The sequence below is a fragment of the Phaseolus vulgaris genome, chromosome 10 (assembly GCF_051622355.1).
Source record: "Phaseolus vulgaris cultivar YP4 chromosome 10, ASM5162235v1, whole genome shotgun sequence".
NCBI classification, from domain to species: domain Eukaryota; kingdom Viridiplantae; phylum Streptophyta; class Magnoliopsida; order Fabales; family Fabaceae; genus Phaseolus; species Phaseolus vulgaris.
Genome location: NC_143507.1, coordinates 36039696 through 36055284, shown reverse-complemented (window position 1 = coordinate 36055284; position 15589 = coordinate 36039696). Strand labels below are relative to the sequence as shown.

Genomic DNA, 15589 nt, shown 5'->3' with positions numbered 1-15589 from the left:
TAATTTTTTCTTTTATTATACAGAATGACCATTTTTATTTAATATAATTTTTATAAAAATAATTTCAAAATCATCATTATAAACAACTGATTTATAACGTCATTATATATATAACTTTTTAACTGTCGTTAAAAGATGTTTCTTTTAAGTAATACTCATCACACAACAATACTCTAAGACAACTTGAAAAGTCAACTAGTCATAAATAATAAGGTGCAAAATGTTTGAACAAATTATCATACCTCAAAAACTCCACCAGTGAAAGACACAGAAACATTTATATTACTAATGGTTTTTCTACTGTGTGCACAATTTGACAAATTCAAATTTTCATGCATTTATTGTTTGAAAGAATAGCTTATTTGTAACTAAAGAACATTAATTTTAATTTGAATATTATTTTTTTTCCATTATGCATATTCTGTTGGTGGCAACAAAGTCATTTAGGTTAACCAAACCCAGACCAACAACTTCCTATGCAGATAACTCTTAATATTTTAAAACTGAAACAGGTTTGTGTTATAAAAAAACCACAGTCTGTGTCAGTGCATGTTTATCATTGTCGGCATTTCTCTAAACAAAAATATGCATGTTGCACACGTATACACATATTCTCTAAACAAAAATATGCATGTTGCACACGTCTACACATAGTTATTTGATTCATTTAATGAAATTGGACCACTAATAACTGCTATAAAAGCTATCTCATGCTAACCTACGTTTTCATCCAATTCTACTCTTCACTCACCATTCATATTCAAGCTACTCCAATGGCTTTGGCAAGTCACAAACAAGCAAATGAAGAAAATGACCTAACCCTCACCCTTCCCAAGGAGAGTGGTTTGGGTGGAGCTCCCTATCTCCATCTATTTCAAGACTTTTGGTGCCCAACAGTTCATGTTCAAGGAGTGAACAACTTTCAAAAGCATTTTGATGCAAAAGACAACGATGTTTTTGTTGCCAGCTTTCCAAAATCAGGTACTACCTGGTTGAAAGCCCTAGCTTTTGTGATTGTAAACCATCATCGTTTTTCCTCTTTCGACAACCATCCATTACTCTCTTCCAATCCTCATGAACTTGCGCCCTTCCCTGAATTTATCTTGTCTCATGATTTGCATGACAACATCCTTTCCCTCTCCAACATGAGTGAGCCAAGAGTTCTTGGTACTCACTTACCATTCCTTTCATTGCCTGAATCCATCACAAAATCCAATTGCAAGATCATTTATATATGTAGAAATCCATTTGATAATTTTGTTTCGGCATGGGAATTCTTTTCCAAATTGAAGTTAGTGTCTTTACCAGCATTAACTTTTGAAGAAACATTTGAAAAGTATTGCAATGGGATAATGGCATTTGGTCCATGGTGGAGTCATATGTTGGTTACTGGAAGGAGAGCATAGCTAGACCAAACAAAGTGTTGTTCTTGAAGTATGAAGATCTTAAAAATATGAATAAAATTAATACACTGGACCGTAATTTTTCAATTGACCATTTCTTTTAATATGAGAAAATATGATTGAATTTGAGAATAAGAATAAGTCAGTATTTATAAAATTTTGTTGGCACAGATTCAGTGAAATAGATAGTAATTGTTAAAAAATTGTGAAAATAAAGGAATAAGAAGATTTTTAGGAACGATATTATAGATCATGGTGAAATTTTTACGATGGTTCAACTGAAAATTTGGTCACAGAGAACGCAAAGATTAGACTAACATGCTTTTCTTATTTTTATTAGTGTGTCAAACCACTCTAGTGTGTACATGAGGTCTGTTATTAAAAAATTAGATTAGTTAAGAGTTTGATGATGTTCTTAAGACTTTGTGAATGGTTTTGAAATTTTTTTATAAGGATTGAGATATTCTTAAAATATTTTTATTATTTATTTATTTTTTTTATAAAAAAAATTATATTACAGGTTTGTCTTGTCAAGTTATTTTTAAGCATGTGACGATTATGAATCTTCTCTAGTGTAAATGGTAATGTAATTTTCTTCCTCTATATCATGAAATTCCTTTAAGTACTTTTGATCAATCATAAGTGATAAAGAGACATTATATTAAATTATTACTTTTGGCTTTTGGTTCTCCACATGATTTGAAACTTTAATCCTTTATATTATTGTGGGTACAATTTTAGAGCATGTAAATTGTATATTTGCTTAAGAACATATACGTGATTTTTTCTTTATTTTAACTTTGAAAATTATTTATGTGAATCCTACAATTAATCTACTTGTGAATTTAAAATATTTTCTCCATGAGCGTACCTAGTACCCACTTGTAAATATTTTAACCAATAGTTTTTCAATACAACATGTGCTGTAGCACAAAATTTTATTAATAAAAATTGTTTTTTCTTAAGTCAACTTTCACAAGGAAACCATGAATAAGTTGTTTATATTAAATCATTTATTTTTTAAATTATCTCAAGCATAGGAATGACTTATAGAAGTAATGTCACGTTATTTTCTCTAGTGATGAGATCTATTAAACATTGTTTACCTTTAAACAATATTATTTGTGAAAAACTACATTGAAGATGACTTTTTGTCTTTGTAATTTTTTACGAATCATTAAACCAATAAAATAATTATATTTACAAGGACAAACGTGGCAAAATAATATATACATAAATAAAATTGTTCCGGCCGGTTGACTTGGGACGTCTTCGCACGCAACCCTGCCCGTCAGCTAGGGACACCTTCCCTCTGGCTACCTGTGGATTCCTGCAAAGAAGGACAAAAGGACGCCTTAGCGGCCGATTGCACGCCGACGCTCAAGTCAGCTAGCAAGAAACACCAAAAACTCTACACCTCCGTATCGGAGCACCGTGAATGGCACTCTGAAGGTGGGAAATGAAACTATGTATCGTGTATATATTCTCCCTCTGGCAAATAACCTCTCTTTAGTCCCTTGTGCGTAGCCTCAAGACTTGTGCAAGCAACTAGAGAATACTCTGGGAAAATCTGCCAAAAGTTCGAACCTCGTTCCCAACATTCAAGGCGCTATTTAAACTACTTTAGCATTTAAAGCGTCTTAAAGCGCTTTTAATTATAAAACGTTCAACGCCTTTAAGACGTTTAAACCGCTTGGAGGATTTATAATACCTTAAATGCTCGAAATGTAAACTTTATTAAATAGCTTTAATTACCTTGTACCTGACAAATTGACGTTTCTATTCTGACTTGGCTGCTATTACACGTGGAGGGCCTCACAACACCGTGACCCCACTTGGGGGTGTTCCTCACGTGAGTCCTCCTACCTGGGAGTGCATCTGCGCAAGGGGTGACTTTTTGGGTGCCAACTCATGCCCCCAAACCTCTAGTCACTCACTTTGAGAGCGTATCTATCTTCCTCTTGCACCCTGCACCTGGCTACCCCTGGGCGTGACCCTTCTCATGAGTCGTAACTATCCCAAGGGCTTCTCTGGGGCGACATGGGCACTTCACGAGTCAGATTTCTCTCTACTGGCGCTATTACTATGGCCTGGAAGCCATCTTTCTCTTCTCTTTAACGCTACCCCTGGTTGTCGGGGCTCTGAGGCTTTCCCACGGCGTCACCCCCTCCATGGTCTTTCCTACCCATGGGAATCGGGGAGCAACACTGTGGTTGCCTTGCTCTTGTGACATTTTACCTTGGCAACGCCCTACCTTGGCGACGCCTACTAGGCGACGCCTTATCTTGGCGACACTTCCTCTCGGCGACGCCCCGCCTCGGAGATGCTTGCACTTGGCGTCGCCTCACCTAGGCGACGCCTTATGTTGACTTTGACCCAGACGTTGACTTTGACCTTGACTTTGTCAATGCCCGGATACGGGACGGTACACAAGCCCCCCAGTCTTAAGCTGATGACTTGTCTTCAGCGAAAAGACTAAGGTCTCGCCCACGCCATCCACGTGGCACACTGGTGACGTGTCATTCTTTGCTGACGTGACACTCCTCGAACTATTGACGTGACATTCTCTGAACCATTGGGGTGCCCTTAATGGCTGATTGGACATCCTCTGAAACGGGGAAAGCAACACCTTTTAGGGCCACGCTTAATCGCTTGCCACGTGGTTCATCACGCAGTCAGCCTCAAGAGTCTCTTGCGCTCCCAGTGAGCGCCTAATCCTACGACACGTGGCATCATCGCACGACCACCATCTGTTGCCCCTCGTGCTCCTCGTAACGTTTAAGTTACCCAAACTGTGCGCTCGAAACCACTGTTTCATCCACTTTCTCCGCCTTCTCGCATTGTTCATCTTCTTCGAATTTTCTCTCTCGCAATCTCTGCTTTTTCGTGCTTCCGCTCATCACACCCTTCGACCCTTAAAGGTACTGTTTTTCCTACCCTTGTTGACTCTCTTTACTATGACTATGATATATGGATTAACTTCCTGGGACTGTCTACCTGCTTGTCTTTTCGTGTCGTTCTTGTGCTTCTTTGTTTCCCTCGTTCCTCTTTCTCTCGCGTGGGTAAGGTTTGCCTAGGGTTTCTCCTTTTTTCCCCCTTTTCTTCTTCAACCCCCTTTTCGCTGAACCCTTTCTTTTCTCTTTACTCTTCAGCTCTTGCGTCAATGGCGAAAACCAAGACCACTGCGCCTCCTCCGCTCCCTAGGTCTCACTATAAAGAGGAGTACGACTGGGCCTCCGACGATCTCCTCGACGAATGCTCCACATTAAACTCCGTTGAAGACGTGGAGGCCCACAGGGGGGACCCCGCGCTCTACAACTTCAACGCATTCCACAAAACTCATGACTCCCACGTCTTGGTATGTCGCGTGAAACCCGGGGTACCCGTTTGTGTGGACTCGAGGGCCACCGGGGGAAGTCCCTTCTTCTTCCTCTACCAAATGGTATTCAAAAGAGTGGGCCTGCGTCTCCCTTTCACTTCCTTCGAGAGGGAGCTGCTCACCGAAATCAACACCGCCCCTGCCCAGCTCCACCCCAACAGCTGGGCCTTCGTGAGGGTTTTCAAATTCTTTGCGGGTATTTGGGCATCCCCTCCTCCGTGGATGTCTTTCTTCATTTTTTTGAGGTGAAGAAACAAGGTAAAAGCCTGTGGATGAGTTTTTCTGGCGTCGCCGGGCGCATCATCCTCACGCTCTTCCAAAATTCATTCAAAGGCTGGAAGGGGAAGTTCTTCAAAATGCGTGCGACCAAATACGATCCTACTGCACTGGAAGGCTTTCCCCTGTACTGGACGGACAAACCCATAACGATCAAGGCCCTGGCTTTGGATCAACTCGCCCCTGCTGATCGGGACGTGTGCAAAGCTTTGGCTGGGCTTGGGGTGGTCTTTGATACCGCCAAGCTCATTGCCAACGAATTCAACGCCCATGGACTCTCCACTTACTTTGGTACCTGTTCTTGATTGTTTGTACTGTATGGGATGTCGTGGTTATATGAACTCACTTGCATCGCTTGAACCCCTATGAATATCTGCATGTGTTTGGCTATAAGTACTCCTATTCTGCTTTATCTGAATTGGTCTTTGCTCTGTTACTTTCACTGCTGCAGGTTCAGTAATGACTTCTTCGAGGCAACTCGCACTTGCCAAATTCTTGAAGAAGGAAAAATCCGCCAAAGGAGGCGGAGACGTCGTCGCCCCCGACGTGCCAACTGTCGCTTCCCTACCGACTCCTCCACTGTCTGTCTCTCCTCCTCCCATTGTCGCGGTTCCATTGGCCATGGCATCGACTCCTACCCCAGCATGCCACAATAAAGGAAAAAGGGTGCTGGTGATAGATTCCGATAATGAAGACTCGGGCGCCGCCTTGGTTTCCAAGAAGAGGAGGGCCGCGGGCGTTCCTACCTTGACTGTCGCGTCTCCCGGTGGCGGGGGTTCTCTCAGGGACGATCCTCCAAGTGCCACATCACCTCTGCCTCAAACAGTCCAAGAGGAACAAGAGGAGGAGGAGGTCGATTTGGTTCCCCCACCGCTACCGCTTCGTGAAGCGGCTGAGGCCTCGGGCTCTGCCCCTCCTGCATCAGTTCCTGCTTCGTCTTCCTGCGGGCCACGGATTCCCCGCCCCGTCCATCGGGAGTTGACGCAAGGTTTTACTGAAGGAATGTCTTCAAAGGACCCTCGCAAGGGGGGAGGCATGCCTTATTATATGGGGGCGTTCCTGGCGGTGGCGCACCCGGGCCCGAAGCGCTACCAAGGGGAGGGAGGCTCTCCGTAAATTGAGGCAAGAGGTACGAGCGCTGAAGGAGAAGAAGCAAGCCTGGGGGCTTAGGGAGGAAGCTTCCCAAGCTTCGCTCAAACTGGCCCACGAGGGTAGGGAGGGGGCCGAGGCGTACGTGCGCGAACTTGAACAAGCGCATGTCGATCAGCTAGCCCAGCTCACTTCCTACCAAGTCCAAAGCATTGGCCTCCAAGAGGCGGCTCTTGCCTCCGAAATGCAGCGGAAAAAACTCGAAGAACTGGACGCTGCTTGGAGACAGAAGTTAGGTGAGAGAGAAAACGCCTTGGGGGTGAAGGTTGAAGCCTTGGGCCTTCTCCAAGCTGAAGCCAATAAGCTCCGGGTGGAGAAAGAGTTCTTGGAGAAACAGTTGACGTCCAAGGACTCTAGGATCGCCGAGCTGGAGAGGGAGGTCCAAGAGCTGACTAGGGAGATGACGGGTGCGTTTAACGAGGGCTTTCAAGAGGCTCTGACTCAGGCGTCTTGTGAGAACCCGGGAATCAACGTTTCAAACTGCGATTCCACCCACCATGTCTTCGACGGAAAGGTCGTGCCTCTCGAATTGGATGACTGAACCGCCGACTCTCAGCTGCCACCTTTACTTTTTGCGCTTTATATTTGTTCTTGCCAATCTCTGATAAACTTGTAAATCTTTTGAACTATTTGCACCTTTGTCGGAACCATGGGTTTTGTATGACAATTTTACACTTCTGAGGTATCGAGTTCTGTTTGTATGATATTTTTACCTTCGTTCTTCATTTTTGTGTACTTCAATTGCTTTGCCTATACTTTTACCCGTTTCTTTCGCTGTGTTGGACGATCCTGTACATCCGGCGCCTCACTTCTAACGTGTACCTCAAACCTGCTCAGCCTTTGTATCTATGAGGCCTCTGCCTCGTGAAGGCGCTGGCCGCTTCGCCATCGCTGCAAACGCCAAAGTCGATACCTGCTCTGAGTCTAAACACTTGGGACCAGATCGCGTTTCAGTGCCCACGCCCATGGAGAGGCCTGTCTAACAGCGTCGTATCGTCCATGGAGTGTCTTAAACACCAAGGCGACCCGTACCTTAATTCTTGGTGCTTGGCGCCCACGCCTAAGGAGAGGCCTGCTACAGCAGCGCCATATCGTCCTCAGGGTGTCTAGAAACGTCAGGCACCGGGAAGGCTCGAAGCCCCCCATGGGGTCGCTCCCTCCATGGTCTTTCCTTCCCATGGGTATCGGGGAGCAATCCTTCTGCAGCTCACTTGGCTTCTGGCGATCTCGTCTCCCTCCACAGTCTTTCCTACCTGTGGGTATCGGGGAGGCGATGCCGTTGCTTCTAGTGAACTCGTCTCCCTCCACAGTCTTTCCTTCCTGTGGGTATCAGGGAGGCGACGCCACTGATGCCTTATGCTGGCGACGCATTCAGCGTATCATGCTGGTGACGCCTTCAGTGTCTTATATTGGCGACGACTTCAACGTCTTATGCTGGCGGCGCCTTCGGCGTCTTCTACTGGCGACGCCTTAAGTGTCTTTGCGATGCTTGACGCGATCGACCCGTTGACTTGACCTTGGCATTGACTTTGACTCTGGTCGACACCTGGGGGTAGCGGAGAGCTCAAGGTCTCGCCCTCGCCAGCCACGTGGCTTTTCCTGTATGGCTGATGGGACGTTCCCTCACTTGACTTGCTCCTGACATCTTTTGAGCTTCTGACAAGCTGCTCCCGTTCTCGACGGTGCATCGTACCCTTGGGCATTCTGCCGACGCGACGTTTTTCTGAATGTTAACCAGTGACGCCAGGATTATCCTCCCATCCTCTGACACGTGACCCAATCGCACGGTGTTCCCATTTGCGTCACTTGGCGCTTGAACTGTAATATTTAGATCTTCGGAATCTTACGCCTACCCTTATCATCTCTGTGCTTTCGTAGCCTCCTTGTACCACTTCTCTTCTCGCAAAAATTTCTTCCGGCGTTCATTCTAGTCAACGTTTTACCCCCGCATTTCTAGCGCGTCATTCTCCTTCGACCTTCCAACTCCTTCCCAGATACTGTTCCAACATGTCTTCCCGTGTTCCTCCCCCTAGGGTTAACCCCAAGGACCTGTATGCATGGGCCTCGCGCAAGCTCCTTGACGAGTGCTCATGCTTACTTTCTACCAGGGCCATAAGGGAACACAAAGGGGATTCGTACTCCTATGATCATCGTGCCTTCGCGAAGAGGCATGACGACGATATAGCCGTGCTCCCTTGCACTTTAGGGGAGCCGGTGTGCGGAGACGAATGGGCCAACGACGGGGTCCCCTTCTTCTACTTCTACCAGGTGGTATTCAAAAGCATCGGTGCGCGCCTGCCCTTCTCCAGGTTTGAGCGGGAACTACTGACCGAGATTAACGCTGCACCAGCCCAGTTGTACCCTAATAGGTGGGCTTTCGTCAAAGCCTTTGATATACTCTTTGGCTTTCTGGGGTGTGCACCCTCGGTTGACATCTTTCTTCACTTCTTCGAGGTGAAGAGGCAAAGGAACAACCTCTGGGTGACCCTCAGCAACGTTCCCGGCAGGGTTCTCCTGACTCCCTTCCAAAACTCCTTCACAGGGTGGAAGGGTAGATTTTTCAAAGTCTGTTGCTCCGATCTCGTGCCTTCCGCCCTGGATGGTTTTCCACTGTACTGGGTGAGGGAGACAAGGGCCCTAAAGTCCAAACCCTTCAAAAGGCTACCCTTGAACAACCAGGTTGCATGCCGGATCCTGGCTGAGGCGGGAGGCTTTGACGCTGCCGCTTTGATTAGCTTGGAGTACAACGCCGAAGCTTTGGAGAAGTACATATGTATGAGAGATTCCCTTAGAACCTCCCGCTCTTCCTCTTTGCTAGATCTTTGCATGTCTTGTCTTGTGGTATCCTTACCATGTTTGTTTTCTTCGGTGCAGGTTCGAAGATAAACCGGCAACGGAGGTCACAGCTTACCCAGGCACTGGGGGCTGAGAACGGAGCTTCGTCCTCCTCCCATCCAGACTCCGGAGGCCACTGAGAAGTGGTCTGTTTGCATCTTTCGTGTGAGCCTAGGGCATGTACCTGTTCGCCTCATTTGTTTCATTCACCTTTATCTCGAACTCTATTTGTAATCTTAACTCTCTGATGTCATGTTTTTGCTTTCTGTAACGCCGCTTCATTTTTGCACGCTCGCTTCTTTTAACATACTGTGCGCGTTTCCTTCGTTATGTTTCTTGGCGACGCCTGCATCTGGCAACGCCCCTTTCCTGGGAACGCGTACTCTTGGCGACGCGTATGCTTGGCGACGCCCCCTTCCTGGCGACTCGTACTCTTGGCGACGCATATGTTCGGCAACGCCTATCGCCTACTTCGAGTCTTTGTCTTTTATCTTTTTACCCCTTGGTCTTGCACTTCGAGTAGAAAGAAGATAAAATACTGAGGCAAAGTTTTTCTTGAACTTCTCTTTCTTTTTATTTGGGTGACCTCGTTAAAAAACCCCCGAGAGGGAAAAAGAGTGTCCCCTACAATAAAATTGTTACATGGCTGGTTACTTACATAGTTCAACTAAAATAAAACTTCAAATTGGCCGCATTCCAACTGCGCGGAATGGGACCCCCCTCCTAAGTCTCTAAGTTGTACGAACCGTTCCCCTTAGCTTCGGTAATTCTGAAGGGTCCGGTCCACTTGGGAGACAACTTATTTTCTAGCTCATATGGGTGAGCCTTCCTCATAACTAAGTTGTCGATCTGAAACTGCCGAGGCTTCACCTTAGAGCTATATTGTCGCTCTACTCTTCTCTTTACTGCTTCGGCCTTTATTCTTGCTTCCTCCCTGGCTTCGTCCAGTAGGTCCAGATTCACCCGCCTTTCTTCGTTGGATTCCTCAGCCACGAAATTTTGGAAACGTGGCGAGCTTTCGTGAATCTCAACCGGGATCATCGCATCCGACCCATATACTAAGCTGAAAGGCGTCTCCATGGTGGAAGATTGGGGCGTGGTGTGGTATGCCCATACGATCCTTGGCACTTCCTCCGCCCACGCTCCTTTAGCCTTTTCTAGCCTTCTCTTTAGTCCTCTCAGCAAAACTCTATTCGCTGACTCTACCTGCCCGTTAGTCTGGGGGTGTTCGATTGATCTGAACACTTGCTTGATGCCTACCTCTGCGCACAGGTTTCTCAACTGCTGGCTGGCGAACTGGGTTCCATTGTCGGATACTAGCCGCCTAGGTACGCCAAAGCGACACACAATGTTCTTCCAAACAAAGTGTTGCACCTTGTGCGCAGTAATCTGGGCCACGGGCTCCGCCTCTATCCACTTGGTGAAGTATTCAATGGCAACAATCAAATACTTCATCTGCCTTATCGCCAATGGGAATGGACCTAGGATGTGAATCCCCCACGTATGGAAAGGCCACGGGCTGTATATGGATCGCAGCTCTTCTGGCGGCGCCTTGTGCCAATCAGCGTGTTTCTGACACTGCTTGCAACGCTGGGCGTGCCGCACGCAATCCTCTTTTACTGTTGGCCAGTAGAAACCTGCGCGTACCACCTTAGAGGCTAAGGACCTTCCCCCTACGTGACTCCCACAAATGCCTTCGTGGAGCTCCGCCATTATTCTGGTGCACTCGTCGCCGCTTACGCACGTTAGGATAGGGTGGGTGAACCCGTGCCTGAACAATACTCCATCCACCAGGGTGTATATCTTGCAGCATTCCTCTTAACCTTCTTGCCCTCTTCTGGTTCCGCTGGGAGAACCCCATCCGCCAAATACCGTCTGTATGGCGTCATCCAAGTGTCTCCTTCGGCCAAAGTACATATCTGCGCGTGCCTTCCTCCTTCGGGCGTGTCCGGGTATGTGCTAATATGGGGCGTCTTCACCGTATCTTGAGTCAAAGAACGATGACTCCTTGGCCTCCCTCTCGCTGTACTAATATGGAGGACATTCACCCTGTTGTCCTCCACGAATTTTCTCGGAGCTTTGAGCTTCTTTTGGATTACTGTCCTCTGTTTGCCCCCCTTGCCTGAGCTGGCCAGCTCAGGCAGCAGGTCAGCTCTGGCATTTTGTTCTCGTGGGACATGTATTAGCTCAAGAGCGCTAAACGCTCCCTTCAGCAGTTGGACGTACCTCAAATACGCCGCCATTTGTGGGTCTTTTGCTTGGAACTCACCCGACACTTGTCCCGTAATCAACTGAGAATCGCTTTTCACCAAGAGGTTCTGCGTGCCCATCTCCTTAGCCAGGAGCATTCCTGCAATCAGAGCTTCGTATTCAGCCTGATTATTACTTACCTTAAAGGCGAAGCGCAGAGCTTGCTCAATCAGCACACCATTGGGTCCCTCCAAAACTATCCCCGCACCACTTCCTTGCTGGTTGGAAGAGCCATCAACTGAGAGCAACCACTGCGAACCCGCCTCCACTTCTTGTTCACCTCCGGGCGAGAGTTCTACCACAAAATTTGCGTATACCTGCCCTTTGATGGATCCTCTGGGCTCATACTGGATGTCAAACTCTGACAACTCCACCGCCCAGCGCACCATCCTTCCCGCTACGTCAGGTTTCTGCAATACCTTTTGTATAGGGAGGTTCGTCATCACCACCACTGTAAAGCTGTGGAAGTAATGGCGGAGCCTCCTGGCCGAAAATACCACGACCAAAGCTGCCTTCTCCAGCGCCTGGTATCTCGTCTCCGGGCCCTGTAAAGCCTTGCTGACGAAATATATGGGCTTTTGAATTTGGTCCTGCTCCTGGACCAGCACAGAACTGATTGCTCGCTCTGTTACCGCGAAATATAGCCGGAGGGGCACGCCTGCTACTGGTTTGCAAAGGACCGGTGGCGTCGCCAAATACTCTTTCAACTTGATGAAAGCCGCTTCGCATTCGTCAGTCCATGCAAAGCGACTATTTCTTTTAAGGCATTGAAAATATGGGTGCCCCTTCTCTCCTCCGGCAGAGACAAACCTTGATAGTGCCGCCATTCGCCCCGTCAGTTGCTGCACTTCCTTCACTAATGTCGGGCTTCGCATGGCGATGATTGCTGCGCATTTATCGGGGTTCGCCTCTATTCCCCTCTCCGTGAGCATGAAACCTAGGAACTTACCGGCCTCCACCCCGAAGACACACTTCTCGGGGTTTAGCTTGAGGCGGTACTTAGATATGGTGACAAACAACTCCTCTAGGTCCGCCACGTGCCGCATCCTATAGATATGGTGACAAACAACTCCTCTAGGTCCGCCACGTGCCGCATCCTATCCTTCGACGCCACTACCATATCATCCACGTAGGCGTACACATTCCTCCCTAACATGGGCGCTAGGACCTTGTCCATAAGCCCAAAAGGCATCACCTTGTAATAGTAACTGCTAGTCTCCGTCATGAACGCAGTTTTACTCTCGTCCCTCGGGTGCATTTTGATCTGGTTATATCCCGAGAATGCATCCAAAAAGCTAAGTATCTTGCAACCAGAGGCACTGTCCACAAGCGCGTCGATGCTGGGCAGTGGGTACGAGTCCTTCGGGCACGCTTTATTCAAGTCGGTGAAGTCCACGCACATCCTCCACTTCCCATTCGCCTTCTTCACCAGGACGACATTGGCCAGCCACTCAGGGTATTGAATCTCCCTGATGTGACCAGCACTCAGCAGCTTCTGCGTCTCTTCCCTTACCACAAGTTGCCTCTCTTCATTAAACTTTCTCCTTCTTTGTCGCACGGGGCGGACCGTGGCGTCCATGCTAAGGTGATGGCATAGGAAGTTAGGGTCGATGTCGGGCATATCCGAGGTGGACCATGCGAAAGCATCTAAATGGCGTGAAATCACCCCTGCCACCTCATCTTGCTCTTCTTGGCTCAACAAACTCCCCAACTTAAATGTTTTGCCGCCAATCTCTTTCTCCACCACGTTAGCCGCCGGCTGATCCCTGCTATTTTCCTTAATGGGCGTCGCCCGGTAGTGCTTTCCAGGCGTCGACTCTTCTACGGGCAATGTGTCGTTAGGCCCCTCCTCCATATGCGTGTCTGCCTCGGGCGTCGCCCCAACGAGTATGGCTTGGCCAGGCGTTGACTCCGTGGGCGTCGCCTCAATCACGGGTTCTATCTCCATCATTGCGTCTGCTCTTGACGGACGCTCGAACACCATAAACACGCCTCTCTTCGTTTTCAGGCTATTCTCATAACATTTTCGTGCTTCCTCCTAATCCGACTTAATGACAATCACCTTGCCGCTGAGATCCGGCAGCTTCATCTTCATATGGCGCGTGGAGGTTACTGCGTTCAGCCTATTCAACGTCGGTCTGCCCAACAAGATGTTGTAGGCGGAATTGGCGTTTATGACCAAGTACCGGATGCTTTCGGTACGCGAGGCCTCTCCATTTGTGAACGTTGTCCTCAACTCCAAGTAGCCTCGGACTTCTACCTGATTATCTGCAAACCCATATAACCACCCTGTGTAGGGTCTCAAAAGGTCGGGAGACAATCGCAACTTGTTGAATGTCGACCAGAACATGACATCTGCAGAGCTTCCTTGGTCGACAAGAACCCTGTGCACCTTTCTGCCCGCCGTGACAACTGAAATGACCACGGGGTCGTTGTCGTGCGGCACAACATCCTGCAGATCCGCCCTCGTGAACACGAGGTCCGACTCCCACGGATCACCTGAGATTCTTTCTTCAATTGAGTTGACCCCCCTCGTGTATTTCTTTCGCTGGGAGGCGGTGGGTCCTCCGCCAGAAAAGCCACCAGCAATGGTATGGACTTCGCCGAGGACAGGCATCTCGTGCGCTTGCTCTTCCGCTGGCGCTGGTAGGGCCGCGGTCGTGGCGGGCTCTGCGACATAATCCTTCAGAAACCCGCTTCTCACCAACTCATCTAGCTGGTAACCCAGCGACAGGCAGTTATCGATGTGATGACCGAAAGCTTCGTGGAACTCGCACCAAGAGTCCTTGCGAGGCCCCAACACCTTGTCAGTCTTCGCCGGTCGCCTCAACCTTTCAGCTATATTGGGCACGGCAATCAGATCCTTCAACTCCACCACAAAGTTGTACCTCGCCGACCTTGCCCTTTCCTTAGCCGGGCGATCCCCTCCTGCTGGACCCCGGGGCTGGGGTTTTCTGGTCTCATAGGGGCGTCTCCCCTTTGGCTTCTTTCTCCCCGTCATGGTCTCGTTGACCCTGACGGGTTGAGCCCGCGTCTGCGCTCTCGGGCGTGAGGGTACGACGCTGGTGCGCTTCTCACACACCTCTCCTTCGGAGGCGATATGTTCCACCGCCCGACGCCGTATTTCAGCGAAAGTCCTAGGACGATTGCGAATAATGGATTCGCAAAAAGGGCCGGGACATACACCTTTTCTGAATGCATACACGATCATAGGCTCCTCCGAAGTACCAACTTTTACTACTTGGGCCCCGAAACGGTTGATGTATTCCTTCAAGGTCTCCCCTTGATACTGTTTTACATCAAACAGGTCGTAGGAAACTGGCGGCGGAGCCCTATTCGCCAAGTACTGCTCTCTAAACAGCTGCGACAACTGCTGAAAAGAGGTGATATGGCCGTTTGGAAGGCTGATGAACCAATCCATTGCCATCCCTGTCAAGGTGCTCATAAAGAGCTTGCATCTCGCGGCGTCGGAGCCGCCTACCAATACCATCTGCGTGTGGAATGCAGTGAGATGCGCCTCGGGGTCCTCCATCCTGGTGAAGATCACCTTGGGTCCCGCGAACGTATTGGGGATTACTGCATCCAGGATCTCCTGCGAGAAGGGAGTGGAAAACTCCCTTGGTGGGGTGAGACGCTCCGTCTCATCTTGTTCACGTTGCCCCTGGTTATTCCTCAAACCCCGGCGCAACTCCTCATTCACACGATGGAGCTCTTCGTTTCTCGCACGCGAGTCTGCGAGATCTGCCTGCATGCGTTCTTGTTCCACCCTCGATTCCGCCATCTCATCCTGCAGCCCCCGCATCATTTCCATGACCTGCTGCATGGACATTTCCTCACTCGCAGCGCGTGCGGTACCTTGTCTAGTGGTGGCCCTAATTCTTCACTGTTTCTTCCAACTTCTGCCAACGTTATGGTGGCTTCGATAGATCTTCTGAAGCTTGCGATGGGACTGATGTTTTAAATCGGCCCCACGGTGGGCGCCAAATGTTCCGGCCGGTTGACCTAGGACGTCTTCGCGCGCAACCCTGCCCGTCAGCTAGGGACACCTTCCCTCTGGCTACCTGTGGATTCCTGCAAAGAAGGACAAAAGGGCGCCCTAGCGGCCGATTGCACTCTGACGCTCAAGTCAGCTAGCAAGAAACACCAAAAACTCTACACCTCCGTATCAGAGCACCGTGAATGGCACTCTGAAGGTGGGAAATGAAACTGTGTATCGTGTATATCTTCTCCCTCTGGCAAATAACCTCTCTCTAGTCCCTTGTGCGTCGCCTCAAGACTCGTGCAAGCAACTAGAGAA

The 15589-nt window shown here is 48.6% G+C and overlaps 1 pseudogene; it reads left to right on the top strand.

Annotated features, from left to right (window-relative positions):
• Nucleotides 1-748: 748 nt before the first annotated feature.
• On the top strand, nt 749-1507 carry LOC137817961 (cytosolic sulfotransferase 15 pseudogene; annotated as a pseudogene).
• The last annotated feature ends 14082 nt before the right edge of the window (nt 1508-15589 follow it).